General features: G+C 51.3%; 1 protein-coding gene across 1 annotated transcript in view; it reads right to left on the reverse strand.

Moving 5' to 3' along the window:
- LOC138520500 (butyrophilin subfamily 1 member A1-like) overlaps positions 1-10,268 on the reverse strand; it is a 71,366-nt gene extending 61,098 nt beyond the window's left edge. The window contains exons 1-2 of the mRNA XM_069632858.1: positions 10,049-10,268; positions 8,792-8,895 (exon numbers count right to left, since the gene is read on the reverse strand). The gene's annotated coding sequence lies outside the window, so the exon portion shown is untranslated. The remainder of the gene's footprint in view (positions 1-8,791; positions 8,896-10,048) is intronic.
- Between the last annotated feature and the right edge of the window lie 1,322 nt (positions 10,269-11,590).

Raw genomic sequence — 11,590 nt, forward strand, 5'->3', positions numbered from 1 at the left:
GTCAGGGGGTGCCGGTTTGAGGATCAGAGAATCTCTCACGCGGTCCGAGACCGCCAGTTTTTCCAGCCGAACGTTTGGGGGGGATCAGTGTTATTAAACCAATATGACGCAAACTGCGATTGGGTTACTACCCAGTATCTGATGAAATCTGGAGCGTTGAACCCACCCAGTTCCTTGGGAGCGGTCAATGTGGACAGCTTAAGGCGGACAGCCCCCGAATGCCACAGAAAGGTGTTGCTTATCTGGCGCAGTGTTCTGAAAAAAACATCCCCAGGCCACACAGGGAGGTTAGTGAATCGGTACAGGAGTTGGGGTAATACCACCATTTTAAGTATTCCAATCCTGCCTGCTAGTGAAATGGGGAGTTTGGACCAGCTGGAAGCCCTCACGGCGAGGCTAGTTAAGTAAGTCTTATAATTATCCTCGCAGAGCTTGGCCACGTGGCGGGAAACCACCACCCCCAGGTAGGTGATGCTGGACGGCGACCAGTTGAATCCACATAAATCTGAGGGGGGATGCGTGGAGTCCATAAGTGGAAATAAGGTGGACTTGGAGCAATTTATTTTAAGGACAGATATGTCCCCAAAGCGAGCCACATCTGCTAGTATGGGGGCGAGGTTAAAGTCGGGAGACCGGATGTACAGAAGAGCGTCGTCTGCATATAGGGAAACTACATCGGATTGGCCGACTGTGCACAGGCCCCTATGTCAATGTGATTGGCGTACCATGTCCGCAAAGGGTTCCATAGCAATAGCGAATATAAGGGGAGAGAAGGGGCAACCCTGTCATGTGCCTCTGGATATCTGGAAGGGAGTGGAACATATGTCCTTGGTACGAACTCTGGCCGACGGGGCAGTGTAAAGCAGCCTAACCCAGGCATGGAAGTTGGGGCCGAACCCGCGCCTCTCGAGGACTCACCATAGATACCTCCACGAGACCGAGTCGAATGCCTTCTGCATGTCTAGGGTGGCTTCAACCGCCTGTGTGGTCGGACTGATACTGCTGATTACATTGAAGAGCCTCCTCAAATTCAGGGATGTAGACCTGCCCGGGACAAATCCCGCCTGGTCGGGTGGATGATGTGCGGCATGTATGGGGCTAGGCGGTTGGCCAGCAGTTTAGCGTATATTTTAACATCGCTGTTAATCAATGACAGCGGTCGGCATGAGCGGCACTGAGTAGGGTGCTTACCCGGTTTGAGGAGCACTGTTATCAGTGCCTCCCGGAGAGATGGAGGGAGTATACTCTTTTCACACGACTCCTCCCACAAGGCCAACAGTTGCGGAATCAGGATTGACTTATATCGTTTATAGAAGTCCATGGGGAGCCTGTCGGGGCCAGCAGCCTTCCCTGATGCCAACGACGCAATGGCCTCGTCAAGTTCCTCGGGGGTAAACGGTCTCTCCAGGAGAAGGCTGGTTTCAGTGGACAGTACTGATAGGGGAAGGCCCTCTAAGTAGGAATCAATTTCCGGAACCTGGGGACCATCGGCAGCAGAGTACAAGGAGGTGTAGAACCCCTGAAACTGGGAGTTGATGTCCTGCGGGGAGGTGGCGAGTGAGCCATCAGGTCTCACTATCGCAGGGATATGGGGGGCACCGAACTCCCAGCGCAATAGCGTGGCGAGCATACGACCTGGGCGTTCACCCTCTCCGTATTTCCTCACCACCTGAGGGGAGTCTAGGAATTTAACCTCTCACTGGGCGAGGTCGCGAAACCTGTCCAGCTCGGAACCCAGAGCAACCAGAGTGGTTGGGGAGTGGTCTTGGGCATATTGGGACTCAAGGATAGCCAGGGCCGATTCGCTAGTGGCAATGTTAGAACGGATTCCTTTAAGGATGCCGCAGCACTTGGATTTGGCCATCCCTCTCACATATGCTTTAAACGATTCCCACAGGACAGCGTGCGATGTTACTGTGTCTGTATTGATCTCAAAGAATTCCTCGATGGAGGATTCGAGTTCGGCTGCGAAGGCCTGGTCGAGAAGCGCATATGGTCCCAGCCTCCACTACCTAGCTTTTCCGGCATCCTGACCCCAATTTAGGGAAATGAGTACTGGTGAATGGTCTGAAAGCGTCCTAGGGAGGATAGCCAAGTGAGACAAGGATCTGACCAGTGTGTCCGTTATAAGCCATCTGTCTATCCTGGAATGGGAATCGTGAACCGAAGAGTATAAGGAGAATGTGCAGGAATCAGGGTTCATTAGGCGCCATACATCCACAAGTGCCAGACGGGGAAGGGATGTAAGGATAGTGTAGGCTGCCTTGGAAAGTTGGCGAGGTCTGGTGCCTGACCTATCTAGGGTGACATCTAGTATGGTATTGAAATCGCCCCCCATAATATTGGGAGCAGGGGGTAACTTTCAAGGAGGGCAGCTAAGTGTAGGTAGAATTCAGGGTTGTCGATATTAGGACCATATATATTCAGGATGGCTATCTCTTGGTGGAGCAGTTTGCCCGTGATCAATACGGATCTGCCCAGAGGGTCGATATACAAGTGGTGGCATGTGAATTTCAGGCTCTTGTGTATCAGAGTAAAGGTGCCATGGCTTTGCGTAGAATAGTTAGTATAGTACCTCTGGGGCCCCCATTGCCTCGCAAACCGCTCACACTGCTCTGATCGAGCATGGGTTTCCTGTAAACATAGGATTTTCACCCCATGACGTTCAGCATGTAGCTGTACCTGTCTCATCTTTCTGTGATTGATAAACCCCCGGATATTCCAGCTCATGAAGGTCAGGTCAGTGTTAGCCATACTCGCATGTGTACTGCTTGTATTCCTGCCACGGGGGCACCAGCCACAGGGAGCTAGTGGATCCGGTGGTGCGTGGAGCCCCATCTGTGTACTCAAAACGCATTGCCTCGGCGCATGGGGCGCCTCTAGTAGCCGTCAAAACTTTTTTAACCATAACATCCCCTCCCCCTCCCCTCACCCACATCCCTCCCCCAATCGGAGGGACGAGACCCAAACTAACCCATATCAACCAGGAACTTCTAGGCATCAACGCCTGGGGGACTGTTAGCTGCCGGGCAGTGGCGCACCGGACTGGGGAGAGCGTGAGGAGAGTATGCAATCTAATAGTATTTACCATAGTGTTCGAGGCATGTACAGGTAATAGAGGGGCCACGGCCAATGGGAAGTGAAACCAATGAAGCTGGAGGGAAGCAGCCAAGGTTTCTCGATACACCATCTGGGGAGCAAAATGTGGAGTCCGAGTGTTAAGGGCGGGACAGGGGTCCAAAGGACCCACCCTCAGGAATCTGGTAGTAGTCATAGAATAGTCACCCGAGATGGGGTCTTGTCAGGGAGTAATGCCTCTGGAATCAATGAGTCAGCGTGGCACACAGGGCCGCAATTGCATAGGATAAAAGGAGCAACGTGAACAAACCAGCAACCAATAAACTTCAACAATAAGGTGCCATCATAGAGGGAGACGCCAACCGGGGTCCCCCGCGTGTCCTAGGCACAGCAGTATGCAGAGTAGGTACACATCCCATCTAGACAGTAAGTGGCTCAGCCCGGGATGTGTTTGTTTATAAATTTGGAGGCCTCCTCTGGGATAGTGAAAAAGAACGTTTGGTTGGTGTGTTCTATTCTCAGATGTGCAGGAAAAAGCATAGAGTATTTAACCCCTAAGTCTCAGAGACTTCTTTTAACAGCTATAAAGGTTTTACGCTGCTGCTGCACAGCCACGGAAAAGTCTGGATATAAGTGTATCCTCGCCCCCCCCCCCAAGGAGCAGCTCCCCCTTAGCTCCGGCCGCTCGTAAGAGGGCATCTCGATCACGAGAATTCAGGATCCTGGCAATGATGGGGCGGGGAGGTGCGCCAGGTCTGGGTTTCGCGGTTAGGGAGCGATGCGCCCTTTCCACCGCAAATTGTGCTGACAGCTTAGGGTGGTCCAGTAGTGTTACAAGGGTTCGTTCCACATATTCCTCCATGGGCTCACCAATGTCGTCCTTGGGCACGCCGACAATGCGGAGGTTATTCTGCCTGGTGCGGGATTCAAGATCGTTTTTCTTCTCCACTGCCAGGACCCGACTGGTGAGAGTGGTAACCGCCGCACGGAGGGAGCCCAGGTCATCCTCAGTAGTGCCATCCCTTGTTTCGATTTCAGCAACCCGGCTATCAGTTCTCTCGATATGAGCCTTTATTGACGAGATGGTACCATTCATATCGTCTAACTTAGTATGCAGCGTGGTGAAGCCTTCGCGCATATATTCCAGCATTTTTTGCGAGTCATCTGGGGGTGAGGTTATCGAGGCGGTGGGCGATTCCTCTGGAGGCTCGGTCGGTGGTCTGGAGGGTGTCTTAGTAAACATATTTAGTGAGCTTTGCTTTCTTCCGGCTCCCGCTCCCTTGGTCATGATGGCAAGTACAGATTAATTCGCCGGCGCCCTGAAGGTGCCAGCTGTCAGGTGTGGCAAGTTTCCCTCCGGATGCAGCTCAGGATGATCTTCTCTGGGCAGGCGAGGACCACTGGAGGCCTGTCCTGTGATAACGCACCGGGCCACCGTTGTTCTATGATAGTGCGGGAGGATATGACCGGAGCGGCAATGGCAGGGGCCACGAGAAGTAGGCTAATAAGAGACAGGGAATGATCTTCTCAATCACTGTGGGCCGCTGCAAGCAGGGTAATCCTGGAGGCAAGGGATGGACCAACCCCAGCCAGGAGCGTGTGGATCTGCGGAACAGCAGTGTTTCCTCTGCTTTACCAAACCCATGCAAGCGATTCCATGGGCGGTGAGGTCCAGTAATCAATCCCAGATTCAGCTTTGAGCCACTGTGTGGACAATGCAGCCGGCCGTTCACATCACAGGGGGTGGGAACGTGCAGTAGAGAAGTTCATATGTGTGCCTCCCGGCCAAAATTTGAAATCCCCAGCAGGGCATGGATTATTAGGATGCCCGTAGCAGGGAGCGATGATGGCGCGTATTATGAGCAGGGTCGAATCAAGGAGCCCAAAAAACACAGACCGGCTATGGGTACTCTCCCAGGCGTTCAAACACGCGCACGTGTGGCACCGGGTCGGCCGAGGGGCGTAGTCCAACCGGGGGGAGCCAATGAAGAGGGCCAAGGCCCGCTGGAGGCAGACCCACTCAACCCCCCTCAACCCCTACCTGGTAGCAGGCCTGAACCGGAGCGCCTGCGGAGGGGTGGCAGGGAGGAAAGTGCTGTGCGAGTAGGCGCAGAGCCGCAGACGGCAGGCCAGCTGTGCCGGTAATCTCTCAGTACAGGCGTCGCTGGTGTCAACGGAGGTAGCATCTGCAGTAGTTGTGGCGGGCCAACAGGGCGAGGCAGCCCGTCGGGAGGGCAGGAAGAACAGATTCTGGCTCCGCAGGCCCCTCCCCCGCAGTAGGCCTCAACACCGCGCCCCCAAGTGGCTGGAAGGGCCGCGGTCCACGGAGCGGCAGACGGGAAGATCGGGTAGAAGGAGTCCCAGCGGGGACCGGGGGACCAGAGCTCAGCGCCGGGGGCGCGTTTCTCCACGAAACCTCCCAGGGCCACAGAGAATAGGGTTATAGGGATGCGCCGTCGATTCCAGGCGGATGCAGTGGGGTTGCGGGCCTGAACACGAAGGTTCTTTGCTCTCCCCATCCAGAGCACAACACCTAGGCGGCCATCTTGCTTCGGCGCAACAGCGCCCCCCCTCAAGGCAGTTCTAAGCAGAATAAGGAAGCTAATGCCAGCTTGCCCTCAGCAAGGCCACTGACAACAAACCAACGCCATCATCCCACCAGCAACACCTCCATTTCCCTTTATTTTAATTTGCATTTGACTCTGGAAAAAGCAGCTCTTCTACAGAGTCAGTCGCTTGAACTTTTATGAGGATTTGCAGATGAAAATCGCAGATTCTTGTAGAGAGGCAGATGTACACATCATCTATAGTGTCCGCCCCCTCCCCTCCGTCATATTGGAAGAATAGCAAGAAGACACTGCGTGGGACACCAAGTATCACCCCAATACTGCATCGAAGATATGTAAAACGTTATGCATTCAGACAACCGTATCCAATGTATCCTCGAACTGACGTGGTAGAAGGATGTCTGTAGAACATAGAAGAGTTATAAGCAAAGTCCGACAAATGTAGGGTGACGTCATGAAGAGAAGACGCAGGGATGCGCTGAAACAATATACGAATACTTAAAGAATGAAGATGTGACTGAAGTAACAAAGTGAATATATATGTGAATACGAAGAAATTCATATACACTGAGAAGATAAATGAGAAGAGATGGGTGGCACGTAGGATGGTGTCATAGTTGACGTACATTACCGGCACGTAGGATGATGTCATAGTTGGCGTGCATTACCTTTTGTGTAATGGAAATGCTTCGAGAGTGTGTGAGCTACAATCTGTTTGTTCACCAGGTTTCCCTACTTCATTGAGCTAATAATAAAGTAGTACTTTGCCATATCCTTTGAGTCTGCCTGGTCATTTGGGCCTGAGATCATTAATTGGTGATCCCATCTGGCACTTGGAACGCTCCAGGTGCTATTGCACATTCTCATCTATAAGTCACATTATTCTGAGACACCTCCAGGACAACATTCGCTTCACACAGGACTGTAAACACAGCCACAGGCCTATCCAGGACACAAGACTGGGACTCAATAGGATCAGCTCATCCCCAAGGGGGACCCCACCTGGTACCACACACAACGCTACTAATCTAACCATAGCCTTGATAAAGACCCCAAAGGTCGAAACACGCGTCGGCTGACCACCACTGAGACTAAGAGTCTTCACGGAAATAAACATACACCGTATCAACCGCTCTGAGCGTGGAACTTAATCCTTTCCAAATATCCCAGTGCAAGGTAGCCAGGTTTCTCTCTCCCACATTATTCTCTAACTCATAAAGTTGTGCCTAATTACTCTGCATTTATCAAAATGCTCTCTCAAGCCTAAAAAACCAAACTTATAGAAGCTGTTCAGCAAATGTAATATTGATTTAATTGTGGGCAAAATAGAAAACAATTGTGAATTACATTTCATTAGCAGCCTGGGAGGGGGTGCTGGCCAATCAGGAAGCTTGGAACAAGCATTATTCACTGGTATCAGCCTGCGCACCAAGCAGCATCAAAATGTTGGGCCTGCGTCCCCTGACCTCTCTATGCTCCGCTGCCTTTAGCAGTCGCGAAGGCACATTTAAATTTTTAAAAAACAAATCTTACTGGTGCTGCCTGACAAACGCCCTGTATTTCTAACGTCAGTTCTAATTGTTGATAATGTAATGGTCATCAACGAGGAAAACAGACTTTACAAATACATCTTCGTGAGTCATATTGCCTCAATATGGTAATGCAATTTCAATTGTGGGAAACGATATGGCTCAAAACATTTGCCAGTGATCTGCAAATGTATCATGAAATAGTTGGTGCCAGGCTATTATGCAAGTCTATGCAAAAAGGACGAGCATACTCGTCCTTGGCGCTTCTGGGGTTAAATGATGCACAGATCTTTATAACACTCAAGAACATTATCTCGATCCACTGCTGGTCTTCAGCCCCTGTAAACTGAAACTATTGCATTGGAGTGCAGATAGGAGGGAAATGAGGCACACAGCTTGCGGGTGTTAGATGGATTTTTACCCACCCACTGACTGCCCCTAGCCATGCTAACCTCTATGGTAATTCAAACCCACTGCCTGACCCTCTCTGCCCAAAGCACAAGCTCCTGGGATCACATTCAGCAAGTTCTACAAAGAAGTAACATCAAACATTGTGTATTCTCAGTAGCCGCCATGTCAGCACGATACATGGCTACATTCACTTTTGAATCACTGCCCTCGGAGTGCTGAGGTGCGCATTCATGAACCAGAGGAACATGCAATTAAGAAAGCCCCCTCTTTGTTGGACTTGTTGTTGCAGCAGCTCTGCTTAGGGAAGCATTGAAGCTGCCTAGCTGCCACTGCAGTGCAGCTGGTGGGGGTGTCAGCAAACGGTCACAGCCAGGTATATGTGTGCATTATTCTTTTTGGCATGGAGTATTATAAAAGTGGGATCCGATTAGCAGATTTCAATTCCAAAAACAGAATGACCAGAATTGTGTAATTTTTAAAAGTCAAAAATGCGCAGTCTGTGTAATCCTTAGAGCTGACTTTCCGTTACACTGACTTCATTTTCCAGCTGTTGCCGTCTTAGGTGCAGGAAGTACCATTAAGGCAGTACCTGGCAACAAAAGCCAAATCTTTTGGCTTTGCCAATACTTGTTTGCAAGCAGCCTGGAAGATCAGTACAGGGGCATGCTCTTAAAATCACTGGGTAGGGAGTTCCGTGGGTATGGAGCAAATAGGATTCTAGCTCAACTTTTTATGGTGTATGCGGTATGTTGATAACTTTGTTTGGACTGTGATATGTTTGACTGTGTTTTCTTTAAGAGCTAGTAAACTGGTTGTGCTTCTGGTTGTGCCTCTCATGCCTTTCACTTGGAACCACGTTACTAAAGGGAAGTAAAGGGATACGTACCATGTGGCTATTTCTGTTAACCTCATCAAGAACTCTCTCCCCCAGAAGGTGCCATTTCTTGTAACTAGCCTTCTCTGCCTATGTTCCAAGACCAGTGGAGTAACTTTGCTGAAAATGTTGGGGGAGACATGGCATCTGAAGAAAAGGTGCCCCAGCCAAATGAATGGGGACAACATGGTGTGCCATGAAAGTTGGGGGGACAAACACCCCTGCCCCCCCCCCTAAAATTACACCCATGCCCAAGACTATGGAACCTCCTACAGGTCGCCCTCAGACTTGCCCCCACACTCCTAAAATTCAGAAAAGAACTCAAAGCCCACCTCTTCAAGGACTAGTCTCTCCTCCTCAACACTTATGCCATCACATCGCCCCTCCCGCCACTCGACTCGCTAGAAGCTGCCCGCTCGTCTCTTCCTTGCCGCACCTGTGGTGAAAAGGAGTAAAATATATTTGGTGAATATAATTTAATCAGCAGTTATGAAATCCACTAAAATAAAAACATTCTGAATAAATACGAAATTAAATCAAAATAGGTCAATACAGGTTCCAATAGCTATGTTCTTTCGAAGGAAATCAATGATTCTTATGTATATGTTAATTTGATTGAATCATTCTAATAGCAAGATTTCAATACAATGTTGCAAACATAAAACAATGTATTCTCTATATTATAGATTATACATTAGGAAATTGTAAACCTGATGATGCGATCTAAACATTGGTTGATAGTGACATCTAGTCGGCAAGAGCAGTACTGTCACTCATTGGTCCAGGTGCCCCGGTAATTTCTGGGCTCTGGCGGATCTGCGCCCCGGATAGCCCCGACACACTTCGCCTCCCGCCCTCTCTTTCCTTTCAATGTGTTCTAACATGGATAGCAAGAGGTCCAGTACTGCATCGTCTTCGGCTTCCCGAGACCTACCCGCGAATCCTGGCGTGCGCCCCCAGCACGTCGCGCCAGGCAGAAACATCTGGGCGCCCTTGTAGGAAAAGGGGAAGGGGGAACAGGTGCGCTAAAAGGCACATTATGGCGACACCAAGTGGCCGAAACCGGTGGCACTGTGTTCACATGGGTCCTGAGCCAGAGGTCTAACCTCAAGCCGCCTCCAGCAGCACGCCACAGCCCAGGCACGTTACTTTTAGGGGGATGTCTGTCGCGGGGTGCCGGGGAGGGGGCGCATCGTGATCAGGCTGTGCAATGATGTGAATGAACACCTGGCGGCCCATCCTTAATGCCTCCTGGGAATTTTAATCCAACATCTGTCGGGACCCGTAGCTGGCATATCCCTGGGAACACTGTTAGCAATTTACCACGGGTGCCAGTGCAGACAATATCAAACCCCTTCAAAAGAGGTCTACTATTACTCGGTGGGTGCGGGCACTGGTCCTCTGCCAGTAGGAGAATATTGCTAAGAGACTGCGAGGCTTCCACAAACACATAACCAAGGATATCTGATCACCCCTCCCTTCTGCCCTGCACCCACATCTCCCTTCCCTCGACCTTCCCTCTCCCCCTGTCTTGTCTCCCCTTGTTCGCCCTCGCCCCTCTCTCTTCAGTCATATTAAATCTGCTTCACCTTTCCGCATCCGGTGCAGGCCCTCGGTCCTCAGTGAATGGGGGGGGGGGGGGGTTGTTCTGGCTCGTCGGCTCCCGGTTCGCCCGCCTGGCACTTCCGGCAACAGCGCGCCTATGTGAAGTGTTTGGGCACTGGTAGCCAGGGCTTGCCAGCTTCTGGCTCAGAGCAAAAGTGAAAGTCCACCGGAGCACAAGCCGCCACCTCCCTGCGGCCCAGCCGTGTTACTACTACCTACCTCGCCCCTTCCCACAGCCCAGGCCGCTCCCGAGTCCCCACCCTTGCTGTCAGCCTTCCGCCCACACGACCCGGCATGAATGTTTGCTGTAAATAGCACGTGCACACTTGCCAACATCCTGGTTTAGGCGGGAGACTCCCGAGACTTTCCAGGCCGGTCTTTACGTCAGGCAGATCAGGCGGCTGCCTGACGTCGTGAGCCTCTAGGGGGCGCCGCGCCAGCAGTCTGCGCAAAAACCAAATCTCATTAAAAAAATGTGTGTGTTAGTGAAAAAAGAATCTCACTGTTTTGTAGTCCCGTACGTTTAAAGTGAGTTGCCACTGACTGAGTGGCAAAGTTGCAAGCAGAGACAGCAGCCAGTCTCTGTATTATCTTGTGCAGGACTCGAGGTGCTCCTGCAAAACCAGGCCACCGCACCAGGCAGCCACGTTGATTTTTATAATGTATATGGCTAAACAGCCTCAGCTTAGGTAGAGCAGCAAATAGAAACATTTGTTGCTTTCACGTGGCGCCAGCCAGCCAGGCACCAGGCCTGGGCGCAAACGCCCTCGTTCCGCCAGCGCTCCACAGTGCACTGACACAGGGTTGATTAAATGGGCAGCCTGCCCTGTGCGGGCCCAGTGTCAGTTGGCGCACGCAGTAATAGGAATTGAGATCGAGGCCCAGCCAGGACATAGGCTGCAGGTGCCCTGCCAGGAGGAGCCTGAAACCGAGCCCAGAAGCCACTCTCTGATCCCTGTGTTATACCGGCTGCCACTGCCAACCGAGATTGGCATACCGGTCCTGTGGGGTAACACTGGCACTGCGCCCATGGTCTCCTAGCACTGAGTCAGGTTCTGGGCTGCCCCTACAGCTGCTGATGCAGGGCCAGAGCACGTGGTCACGGTCGGAATGGGAAGGACGAGTACGTGGCCATCCAGGACAGCCAGGAGCGAGCTGCAGTCAGGTGAGGTATGGAGGCGCCGGCGGCATGACTCGGCTCTTGGGCGGGCTCACATGAGGTTGGGTGTGGTGCGGGACCCGCGTCGGGAAGAGTGGTATGTGGCCAGGCGGCGAAGAGAATTTAAGTTCCCATACCGGGAACTTACGTCCCCTGCACACTATCTAATATCTGGAATACCAGACCAACAAGTAGATATATCTAACAAGTGATTTTTCTTAATAAATTCAAGAAAGTCTGTAAATGGTAATGCATAAAAAGCGGTAATTTGTTCAAAATTCTCTATATATATATTTATTCTATATATTTCCTCATTCGATCATAGCAGAGAAGATACTATTAACCTAGTGAATTTTCCATCAGTTTC

This window comes from Ambystoma mexicanum, chromosome 13 (genome assembly GCF_040938575.1).
Source record: "Ambystoma mexicanum isolate Mex_15411 chromosome 13, UKY_AmexF1_1, whole genome shotgun sequence".
NCBI lineage: Eukaryota > Metazoa > Chordata > Amphibia > Caudata > Ambystomatidae > Ambystoma > Ambystoma mexicanum.